We start from the raw sequence: 11,817 nt of genomic DNA, 5'->3' as shown, positions 1-11,817 counted from the left end.
ACGACCTATTGGTATATATTTCATACAATTTGAAAACTTATATAAAGCAAAAGGCAGCGTTATTAAACCGTGGATAAGGCACGTTGCCAAAAAACCCGCAATCCTCTGCTGATGATGTCACTGAGCATGTCATGAATGATGTAATATGTGACATCATCAGCAGTGGATTACGGGTAATAGTATCTCTAGTTTACTCCCCTATAGCTGTCTTTCTTTTAACATAAGTGTCTGTTTCCTTCCCTTATACTTACTGTTTTTGGTTCGCTTCCGGTTCGCGTACCGGCGAGCGAACTGGGAAGCGAACTAAGAGAAATAGAGGTTGGCACAGTTCCAAATATTGTACCAATTTTTTAATAACGGGGAGGTAGTTCTGAAAAGAACTTTTTTTTATTGTTTTTGTTGTTTTATATTTTTTTTATTATTTTTCAGAACATTTTTTTACTTTTTTGGAATTTTTCTGAACAGTTTTATATTTTTTGGGGTTTTTCTTGGAGGGGGCAATGAAAACGATTCATTGTAAAGGGCTCAACAGGAGCAACAAAACAAAAAAAAAGTATTTATTATTTTGGGCGTTTCGTACAAACTTGCATATGATAGTCAATAGCTCTGTTGATCAGAGTGATGCTTCTTTCTCCGTAGCAAATGAATCCATCGCAAAATACGCAGATGTGTTTTACTTCACCAAATCTCATTTGTATATTTGGCACCATCTCCCTGCCCTCTGGTCCCGTTACTTCCGGTACAACAGATCTTCTGGCCATAATAGGGAGATTATCTAGGTCGTTCCGAAACTGTGCAGCACTGTAGTTGTTAGGATGCCACCTAGTCATATGGCGATGCATTGTGTAGTTTCCGAAACTGTATTTTTTCTCGGTTCCTCTGGACAGTCTATCTTGACATATAAGGCAAGTTACGTATCTTGCATTTACTTTTTTCTGACCTTTGGGAATTTAAAAAAATTGCCAAATGAAGTTTTCTTTCCGGTGAGACGTCCTGGGTTCCTCAGGCAAAAACTGCCTCTCTTCCTGCTCTTCCTCGTCTTCCTCTTCTTCCTCTTCTTGCTGAATTATAACTTGAGCAGGTGGTCCACTCTTCCTTGGATGTGGTGGAGGTGGTGGGGAAGCACCAGCTGAAGCTACTAAAGAAGCCATTGCTCAGTGATCACAAAGGGTCTTTCTCTCACAATGATGAAAGTCAGAGTGAGGAAAGAAGGAGGGATTTTCATCATTTGGGAAAAACAAGAGTTCTCAACCAATCAAAAGTGTTCATTTTAGATTATATGACCTAGTCTTACATCATTAGGAAACCAAAAGTGAAATGAACCAATGAAAAGTGTTATTACCAAGTCACATGACTTGCTGTGTTTACGTTAAGCGCTTTGCAGGGCCTCCCGGTTTGCTTCCAGAAACCTGCGCTTTGCGACTCGCTTCGCGTACCAGTTCGCTAACGTAGCACGTCATATGACGTACCACGCGACAACGTGAAACGTCATGCGGACGGGAGGCGTCACGATGTTGTTTTCTAACGCGGCACTTGCGGTAAAGAAACGTTTACCGGCTCGCGGTCTATTTCGCGGCATCAAGGTCAGCTAACGGGAAGCTTCCCGATTCGCGAAGCGGGAACGAAGAAAAAAAAAACTAAAAAAAAAAAAATTTGTCATAAACATATAAAATATATTTTTGGATTTAAAGAAGAATACATTTTACAGCTACAGATATTAGCTGTTAAAAAACCAATGAAATTCACTGAAAAAACCATAGGTTATAGACCATATATAGTTAGGAATTAGCATTTACAAAACCTTGAAAATTCACTGAAAAAACCATAGGTTATAGACCATATATAGTTAGGAATTAGCATTTAGAAAACCTTATTTTACTCACACAAAACCATTGAAATTCCATATATAGTTAGTTGCACTAACTATATATCGCGCACCCGCAATCCACTGCTGATGATGTCACATATTACATCATTCATGACATGGCCAGTGACATCACTGATGACATCACTGATGACATCTCAAATGACATCACTGATGACATCACTGATGACATCTCAAATGACATCACTGATGACATCATGACACACCAATACCAGTTACTACATACGCACTCACTGATTCCTACGTCTACACACACATTCACTCATTCACCCATACAATAACTCATACATACAGTCACTTATTATTACAACACTATCATATGCACTCATACACCTATGCAGACAGTCACACACTGCCACTCATCCATGGAGTTACTCACACACCAAGTCAGTCCTGTAAAGAATCAATCACACTTCCATTTCTTCATCTATACAGTTAAACACAGAACACCATACTTCAGTGACATCACTGATGACATCACTAATGACATCTGAAATGACATCACTGATGACATCTCAAATGACATCACTGATGACATCATGACACACCAATACCAGTTACTACATACGCACTCACTGATTCGTACGTCTACACACACATTCACTCATTCACCCATACAATTACTCATACATACAGTCAGTTATTATTAGAACACTATCATATGCACTCATACACCTAGTCAGTCCTGTGAAGAATCAATCACACTTCGATTTCCTCATCTATAGTTAAACACAGAACACCATACTTTTCACACATATACTAACACATACTTACTCTCTTATACAATCACTGATACAAGTACACATTGATATGCACAGAGTCACACACCTCCCAGCCAGCCACACACACACTCAGTCTTCCATACATCCAGTCATTCTTCAATATGTAAAACGTATTTAAACTTTACAAAAACACACAGACACTAGATGATGTCATCAGTGATGTCATTTGAGATGTCATCAGTGATGTCATCAGTGATGTCACTGACCATGTCATGAATGATGTAATATGTGACATCATCAGCAGTGGATTGCGGGTGCGCGATATATAGTTAGTGCAACTAACTATATATGGAATTTCAATGGTTTTGTGTGAGTAAAATAAGGTTTTCTAAATGCTAATTCCTAACTATATATGGTCTATAACCTATGGTTTTTTCAGTGAATATATATATATATATATATATGTTCACAGGTCCGGCCCAGCACCGGGGATATATATATATATATATATATATATATATATATATATATATATATATATATATATATATATATATATATATATATATATATATATATATATATATATATATATATATATATATATATATATATATATATATATATATATATATATATATATATATAAAAGCTCCAAAGTTGCCCAGCTGGCAGGGAAGCACTCAGGGACTCAAGATGCCCGACTCTGTCACCCACGGAAAGCAGCCTGACGCGTTTCAATAATTCTTCTTTAGAGGCCGTTTCCAAATGTTAAAATGGCATAGGCGCCACACCTTTATTCAACATGCTGCCTCCTGATAGGCTCCTACTCGCAGAGCAGTATCGGCAGTCTCCCACAGCATTGTGGTATATGCAGTGCGGCGCTGATAAAACCTGTATAGGCGCCATCAACAAATGTCCACAGATTCATACCCTGGATGGGCTCCGTGAATTTCAGAGTCTTGGATTCCGGCGCTGACTCCCTCTTTACAACCTGTGTTCGGATCACAGCTTGCCGACCCGCTTCTCTTCTCGCGGTGGTGCATCCCTCGCGGCAAGGCGTGCCGCGTATACATAAAAGCTCCAAAGTTGCCCAGCTGCATTTAATTTAATAAAGTTTCATAGAGCCCTGTACAATATTGCTGTGTTTGACAGCGCTCTCTTTGCTCATGTTTTTCATGGTAGAGCCAAGTAACACAATGCTGGGCCTGACTTAGCCATGTGGGTTCATATTTTGAATGGTAAAGTCATTTTCGGTGCTGTGTGAGAGGCATCTATTACGGCTGTACAGCATCACGTAGTGACGTGTGCTTGTACAGCCAATGAAATGTCTTCATTTATTTTAGCTGCCTGCTGGAGACCTTTTTTTGCGGCCAAAAAGATACATTTGTGGTCATTGCACTAGACAGCCAATTTTACGATTATTTCCTGCATCGAAATCCTGGAGGGTCTGGTTAGGATGCACATCAATTGCAATGTTCCTCTAGCACAGTGAGCTTTCTCTTTTGCTTGTCCATAATTTCAGATTACTCATCAAGATTGGAATCTGTAAGCCAGGCTTTCTAAACTGTTCATCTTGAGATCCTCAAGGTGCGTAATCACGTGCAAGACCTTTTGACTGTGTTCTGTGATCACAGACAAAAGCAGAAGAGCAATTTAACAAAATGTTTTCAAACGTTCTAACAATGGCAGAAAATTTTAACATCAAACTTTGTGTTTCCAGACAGTGTGGCCAGAAAGTATTTCGTTCTAATTTTGGTTCCTCTTCTGTGGAAGAATGCTGTTGCCAGTCTATCGATGTGCCATAGATGGACTTTATCATTGCATCATTAGGAAGCTGGTTTGGCTATGAAAACTAGAAAAATTGGATTCTGTTTACACTTTACAAAAAACACATGGCAAAAATGACACTTGAGCAATACAAATACCATATTGCAAACATCAGAGAAATTTATGACATTGAAAACTTAGAAGACGAAGCAGTCACATGGTTTGTGATCTGGGCAACGAAAGATGCGAAGTTTGACAATGGAATTCTGGATTTGCTAAACCACACAGATTTATTTCCATCGGTCCAGCAAGCAATTCTCATTGCTCTCACATAACCAGTGACCACTGGCACAGTGGAAAAGTCTTTCAGCACAATGAGAAGGGTGAACACCTGGTTGAGGTTGACAATGGCAGTTGATCGATTATCGGGTGTGTGCATGATGAGCGTACATCGAGCAACAATTGATGAAAACAAACAACAGCTGATTGATAAATTGCACAACATTACAGATGTTTACAGTCCCTTTTTCGATATTACTCTAACCCATGAACAAAAACTGTATTAAACTACTCAATGAGGGTTGTTATTCTATCTGATCCTGATTGCCCAAAGGAAAATATGTATAAAATGGAGGGACCCCCTGCCCTGAAGGTGGAGGATTGGGTCAAGGAAGCCATTAAAATCGAGCATCTAGACCAGGCAGTGGAGAAGGGGACTAATCCTGACATTTGGCTTGATTTTTTTATATGGAGCAGATCCCTGGGTTTCGACTCATTTTTTTTGGTCCAATGATTACACTACACCAATAAAGGTGTTGGTCTGGTAAGGTTCAAAGACCAAAGCGAATGCAGTGGCCGCAGGGCGCATAGTTCAGTGGGCGGCTTCATAAAGTATTGCAGACGCTTTTTCTGATGATATGAGGATAAAATAAAATAAACTACTCATTGAAAAATGGGATTGTTAATTTTCAGCAAGAGTGCAGATGTTTGCAGTTCCTAACCTGCAACAGTTATCCAGGTTAAGTTTATATGTTTAAGTTTCCAATTTGGATGCGAAGAGTTGTTATTTTATTTAAGTTAATATATTTGATTTAATGTATTTTAATATATTTAAGTTAATAAAGTTCCAAAACAAATACATTTGTCATATATTTGTAATTGTCATTTGTTTGTGCATGTTAACACCAATTACAGATTCTACAATTTTTTTTTATAATTCAGTATAATGCCTTGATCATGTGTGTAAGATTAATGTGGTGTATTCAGTAGTGGTGACATAAGAACAGATTAGAAATTTCTAATCAGACAATGGCGGCTTGATCTTCCATTAAGCTTTTTCATCACGTTTCTCAACTCTTTGCGTGCCTGCGATTTTCACCTTAGGCTGGGACCCGCTCCTGCTGCAGCTCTGCTTTTTTCTGTCCAGATGGTGATATCTGGTGGGAGAGGTGTGGCGCCGCGGCCAGGGCGACTGACGCTGGAATCTGGGGATCAGGGTTCGATCCCCAGCTCCGGCGGCAGGTTAGCCCAGCACCATGCGACTCTGGGCAATAGCTTGCTTAATCTTCCCGACGGCCCCCAGCGCCTAGAGACCCTAACGGGTGATTGTGCGCTATACAAATGTGGATTATATATATATATCTACCAATGGCCACAAAAGAAAGAGATGGCTGTGGCACAACCCTATACTGTAAGGGAACATATGTGGCCTGCTTGCTGCGACCCATGGCTCCTCCTGCGCCCCAGTGTTTCTTGTGCCTCACCTGGCACATATCATGTTGCAAGGATGGATGATATTAAAATGTTGTCCCCCCACTCCCTCCCTGGAAAAATGTTCTGTGATTGCCCATTGGCAATGTGTGTGGGTTCTACAGGCACAAGCCACAATATGATTTCAAAAAGGGGGTGGTGATGGACAGAGTATCTGAGTTAATCAGAACACTCCTACCCAGTCAACAGATCAGGGCTTGATCCATCACCGTTTTTTAGCTCACTGCACCATCCCAGATCAGAACCTGGCTATATGCAAATTAGTCTGTCCCTGGCCCAGTGCATCATGGGAACAGGGCAGACCAAACTACAAAGCCAATTCTTCACTGGAAAGGAAACAAGCTTCCGGGGACCGGTTTCTGGCATTACAGCCGTCTTCGGCCCGGCTTGCTTGAATCCTGATGGTGCAATGAGCAAGGGACTCATGTCTGAGCATACCTTTCCACACTCATGGTGGCCAAAATAATTTCAAAAAGCCACAATATGTGCTGCTGACTAAAAGCAGGTGGGGGAGTTTATAGTTCCTTTCATTGAAGGTTACTAATGTTATATACATAAGCACCAAACAGCTTGAATATAATAAACGGTATTGTCTATAAGACAGTTCTCACTTTGCATTCAATGTTGCTCAAGATACATGTGCGACGGACTCTGGGGTCCGCCTGGAAATATAGAACTGCACCAATGTTCCGTATTGTATGTGCGGGGGGGGGGGGGGGGGAAACTAATAACGTTTGTACAAAAAATATGTGCTGCTGACTAAAGGTATGGTCACTTGCTTTCGTCACATCCAGTTTCAAACCATAAGTTCGTCACTGGATTAAAACAAGTGGGGGGCATAACGTTGGTCTCTTCAAGTTCTTCTAACTGTACATAAAAATAAGGGTGATGTAAAAAAATACCTGTGTCTAAAAATACTTCCCCAGAACAGGACTGTGCAAAAGGTGCGCAGATCCCTACAACAGAGCTACACACTTTTTAGCCGTTTAGCATCTTTTCTCTCCATATTCCTAGATTTCTTATCTGACATTTTCTACTCTGTTAACACCGAGATAAAGCGAAAATGAATTAGTCACAAAATGCTAAAGCAGCAAGGCCTCATTGGAGTCAATTAAGCTGCACAATGCAATGGCTAGTACTGACCCAACTCCACACCTCCTTAGCCCCATCAAATGCTGGTTTCGGTATCTGGTTTCAACCGGCTGCCACATATGTTCTGTCGGACTTTATGGCTAGGTGCTCTGTTCTCACAATGAGTACAGACGTAGGTGTTGTGGTGATACCCAAACTGGACAGAGCCCAGGCGCCTCGATTAAAATTAAGGCTCCCAGTTTTCCGTTTTTACTGATTTTTACAGATAAACACAGACAGAAAACAAAATGTTCCCTGTCTGTATTTATTTTTAAAAGTGGAAAAATATGGAAAATTGTGCTTCTTTGTGGCGACTCTACATGCTGTTTTTTGTAATTTCCAGGACAACAGCTGAGCAGATAGACAGCATGGGAAGTTAAAAACAGGCTGAATTTCCCTAAATGAAGGCGTATGTTAACATATATTTGTATTATGATGCTTATATTTACCTGTAGGTGCAGTGTTTTGCTTATTTGGCTATTTCATGTGCTAAAACGTGACAGGCAGCAAAGTATGAGTGTATGTTTATCAGTTAAATACATTGGAAATATACAATTTTAAGACTTCATATATTCACAAAACACAAAATAAATATGGATAAATACCAATTAGATGGGCAAAAAATAAATATGGATTAATACAGACGGAAATGTTAAAAAAAAAAATACCATAAACCGGGAGCCCTAATTAAAATATATAAACGCATTACTCAATCGCCTACCAAAACATGTACACGAAACATAAATTTGGAGTAAAGGTGAAATGGCTGCTGAATGCTGACATTTTTCTCCATGTCGCTCACATCGAGGAGGAACTTCTCGTGCTCACGTGACATGCTGGCTGTGGCACGCACAGCTGCTGGCCAAACATCCAATCGGGGCAGGGCATGCCCCTTGGATGGAAGCGCGCTATGTGATAAACAAGGCTGTCTGGCCGGGGCCGTCCACTTTTCAAGGTCACTCTCATGTATTTTGCAACATGATCATTTGCAATTGCAAAATAGGATACAACTAAAAAAAAGTTGCAACAGGTCGTTCTGGAAGTCAAAAAGCTGGAAATAAGCTGGAATTATTTTCATATAATGGACGTGCACACATCGTCATTTTTAATTTACCTTCACTGAAATAAAAGCGGGGTTACACGTAGCGAAACGAATCACCCTATCCATTCTTGCGGTGGTGGTGCGCGTGTTATTTTACATTTGGCAGAGGTTGGTGCAGTGCCGCAGCATTGGCCTGTAGATGGCGCCTTCGTGCCACGGAACAGACGAGGGGGAAACGAGGTCAAAGTCTGCAGACTGTTTACCTTGAACGCCTAAGGGGGGGAAACATCACCGCGTGTTAACGGTAGGCGATTTCATGCCGTTTTTAGACTGTGGTTTGAGGCTTCCTCCACTGTCAATCGAGGGATGATTCAGAGTCCAATTTCTCGGCTACGCTGAGGCAACAAACTCCTGCACCTACTCGCGTGTGATTTTCTTGAGGCAGGGTCAGGATGCTTATTGGTGTAGCGCCCAGAGGCATTCTTTGGCTTTCACTTACCGTAATAAAACCAATACAAATATGTATTATTGAAAACAAAACAAAAAAAAACACCTCTGGTTGGTTATGTCTGTTGATCTTCCTGTCTAGCCTTAACTAACTTCGCTTGGATGGGCAGCCGATGCACTTGTAGCTGCTCCAACAGGCGCCCGTGTTTACGTCCTGCTGTCGCGGTGACATAAGGCAGCAGCGCTGCTCAAGAGCCGCTCGCGGACTTTAAAAGGGAAACGGTCGCGCCTTTAAATACACAAACTGGCACCCTTTTAATTTATACAAAAATTCGCCGAGTGCGCCCCTCGCTTCTGTTTACGATTCCTCCCTGCGTGAAAAAAAAGTGTATAAATAGGCAGCATGGGGCGCCGCACGTTGATAATCGCACACGCCATACAGGGCTTTGACGCACAAGTGCCTGGTATAATAATGCACTTAACGCGGCATATCGTGTTAGTGGGTTTAAATTGCATATTTGAATGGTGGAAGGCGCGCTCCCTCCGGGAGCGAGGCCTGCACATCCTTCTTCTGCGCACATTGTGTGTGTGCTCTGAGGGGTGAAGCAGGGACAGTGAACAGTGGCCGTGCTCCCAGTCCCCCCAGAAGCTTGTGTCATCCGGGTCGGGGTCGCAGATGGCACCAGTCGCTCTCTAAAGGGGTTCGCATGCACTGAAATGTCTGGGAAGAGGAGGCGGATTCGCGGATTCTATGGAGGGGGAGGGGAGGGCAGCCCCTCGTTAGGCTGGAGTGCGGCCCGCTCTCCCCCCCGTCCCCAGGCCCGCTCTGGGAGTCAGGGGCGCCTCGCCGCTGATAATGGCGCCCATTGTCCCCCCGCAGTCAGCTGAAAACCCGCTCAGCAGAGCCCGGCTCTCGGCGCTTTGTCCCCGAGCGGTGGCGCCTCGCGCCGGCCTTGAGCACTGCCCGGGAACATTCTGTGGGGCGGATAATCTCCGTGCCCCCAATATGTACCCTTCAATAATGTTTAGCTGACTTTTGGGCCGCATTTACATTGGGCGGCCTAACTTGACACCAGCCACAGGGGTTTCCACAGCAACCTCTGCTTTGCACTTCCCGTTGCCGATTTTACCGTGCCCACTGACATGTTTATGCGCCCAGGTTTCACGTCACTGCTCAGACTGAATCTCTTGTGCACAGATTTCACACTTAATGACCGCTCAGCCGCATCGACGACGTCTTTCTTAAATCGGGGACAGAACTGCAACTATAACTTTGTGCACCAACGCTCTAAAGTGCACGGACCCTTATCAAAAATGGTGCAAAAACGAAACAAGATGTTTGGAACCCACAGTACATGATGCTGTGCGTTTTAAAAAATGCACAAACATATATGCAGGAAGTTCACCCTTATAAAGTCAGTTTTGTTTGTTCCTATTACGGTTTGTGCTCATATGTTTGGCTGTTTCTTTTAAGTTTGTGTTTACCACAAATTTTGGTGTTAATCCCCGGGCGCGGGATTGATTTTGAAAGGTTTAGCCCGCTGGCCGAAAGGGTCTGGTTTAGACAGGGGGGAAGGAAAGGTGGTGATTGTTTATCTCCAGAGTAAATAGCCCATCCTTCAACAAGGCGCCGATAACATCGTCCCCACTGCCGCTGGGAGGGCTCAAATTCCCGCAGCAGCAGACTCCAAATAAACCAACCCGGGAATACCTTGCACTTCAACGCACTTAAAGCACACAGTGGCTTAGAGTGCAATAAGCAGTTAGGCCGTAAAAGGCGGGCTTTAGTGCAGGACACGAGCAAACAATAGTGTATGTATAAGGGGACATTCTTTAGACGTGGGTCCCCTGGTCACTGCACTGCGCCACTGGAACCAACCTGTACTGGGCAGACCAGGCCCAGCTAGGCCCAAACCGGTCTTGGGTAACTTGTGTTGCATTTCAGAGAAATGTGGCAGTTTGGGATGGACTTTTCCTATTGGAGCAAGGTGAGGCTGATTTTCCTATGGATGGTCTAATCTGAAGTGGCATAGTGGGCAAAAAAAAGATGGATTGGAATGCTACCCCAAAGCGAATGCCAGTGGTTGAACTTTTACTATCATTCGCCCCTTCACTTTGTGTTTCATATAATGCCTTAAGAGGCCATGGGTACGCCCAGATGCGGATCCCTGCTCACTTGTGCTGCTTCGACGGACGAGGTCCAGTGAGCAGTGCTTGAAAAGGAAAAATAGAAGTGCAGGTAGTAACAGAGTACCTGCTTGTTTCTGAGAAGGGCCGGCACTCTTCAATTAAAAGTATTACATTTCTCTTGAGAAGTGCCATACTCTCCCTCTCAAAAGTGCTGGTACTCAGTACTGGATAGTACCAGCCAATTACAATGTTATATGTCCCACCCTAGAGACAATAACATGTCTAATGATACTCTGTAAAAATGATTTGACGCTAAAAGGCGAGGGAACCCTCCGTATGGATGTACGTTTGGCCGGTCTTGGAATTCACACGTTCCAGGGGCGGGGCTGAGCCCCCACCGCCCCCCTCCCCATGACCGGGCGTACCTGCAGTCAGCACGGTAGCGGCCCATCTCCTTCCTGACTGACACGCTAATGAGACACCCGCGGGCATCCTTTCAGCGCACGCACCACCTCAGCTACTTTTAAAAAATGATTGCTAAACTGACAGGAAACAGCACAAATCACGCGGCCAGGGTCCTCCCTTCCCCCACAGCGCACCCCGCATGAGCCCCCAAAGCTGCAGGCCGCTGCGTCCTTTTCCCCATTTAAAGAAAAGCTGGCAGCTCATAAGTGTTGTTCACCGGCTCAATTAGGGCCGGAGCGGAGTGGGCTCTGTAAGGCCATTGTCTTGCAAAGGAAAACTTTTTAAATTGGGGGATTACGGAACAGGCCACCTGTGGGGCATTCATGCCCCTTTTCTTTGCTGCCCAGCTCATGCCCTGCTGCCTGCAGCCTGGCTAACAATGCGAGGGAAAAAGCTGGTTAAAAGGCTGCCCCCTCCTGCGGGTGTTCACTAACTGTTACAAGTCCCCCCTCTTG

This window comes from Lissotriton helveticus, chromosome 10 (genome assembly GCF_964261635.1).
Source record: "Lissotriton helveticus chromosome 10, aLisHel1.1, whole genome shotgun sequence".
Classification (NCBI taxonomy): domain Eukaryota; kingdom Metazoa; phylum Chordata; class Amphibia; order Caudata; family Salamandridae; genus Lissotriton; species Lissotriton helveticus.
This window is presented reverse-complemented; position numbering follows the sequence as displayed.